Genomic DNA, 990 nt, shown 5'->3' on the forward strand with positions numbered 1-990 from the left:
CTCATGGGCTTTAGGTCTCCACTCTGCATTCCCCCCATCATTCACTATGGTAAGATTTTTTGTTCTGATGATGCCTTATACCTGATCCCTTCAACACCTCGTGATTATTTAGGCTGGTGTGCTTCTTCCATATGGGCAAGATGTCTCTTTCTAACAAGTTTACGCTGGACAAGCTGGACGTGAAAGGGAAGCAGGTGGTCCTGAGGGTGGACTTTAATGTTCCTATGAAGAATAACCAGATAACAAACAACCAGAGGATCAAGGCTGCCATCCCAAGCATCAAATTCTGCTTGGACAATGGAGCCAAGTCAGTTGTTCTTCTGAGCCACCTGGGCCGAGGATGGCATCCCCATGCCTGACAAAGACTCCTTAGAGCCTGTTGCTGTAGAACTGCGACCTTTGCTGGGCAAGGATGTTCTTTTCTTGAAGGACTGTGTGGGCCCAGAAGGGGAGAAAGCCTGTGCTGACCCAGCGGCTGGTTCTGTCATGCTGCTAGAGAACCTCCGCTTTCATGTAGAGGAAGAAGGGAAGGGAAAAGATGCTTCTGGGAGCAAGGTTAAAGCCAAGCCAGCCGACATGGAAGCCTGGGGGATGTCTATGTCAATGATGCTTTTGGCACCGCCCATTGAGCTCACAGTTCCATGGTGGGAGTGAATCTGCCACAGAAGGCTGGCGGTTTCTTGATAAAGAAGGAGCTGAATTACTTTGCCAAGGCCTTGGAGAGCCCAGAGAAACCCTTCCTGGCTATTCTGGGCGGAGCTAAAGTTGCAGATAAGATCCAACTGATCAATAATATGCTGGATAAAGTTAATGAAATGATTATTGGCAGTGGTATGGCTTTTACCTTCCTTCAAGTGCTCAATAACATGGAGGTTGGCACCTCTCTGTTTGATGAAGAGGGAGCAAAGATTGTCAAGGACCTAATGTCCAAAGTAGAGAAGAATGGCATGAAGATTACCTTACCTGTTGACTTTGTCACAGCTGACGAGT

The 990-nt window shown here is 47.8% G+C and overlaps 1 pseudogene; it reads left to right on the forward strand.

The window, feature by feature from the left end:
- The first annotated feature begins 140 nt into the window (after positions 1–140).
- Positions 141–990, forward strand: part of LOC101644755 — a 13695-nt pseudogene continuing 12845 nt past the window's right edge.

This window comes from Echinops telfairi, unplaced genomic scaffold (genome assembly GCF_000313985.2).
Source record: "Echinops telfairi isolate 266 unplaced genomic scaffold, ASM31398v2 ScPeMD7_70;HRSCAF=299, whole genome shotgun sequence".
Classification (NCBI taxonomy): Eukaryota; Metazoa; Chordata; class Mammalia; order Afrosoricida; family Tenrecidae; genus Echinops; species Echinops telfairi.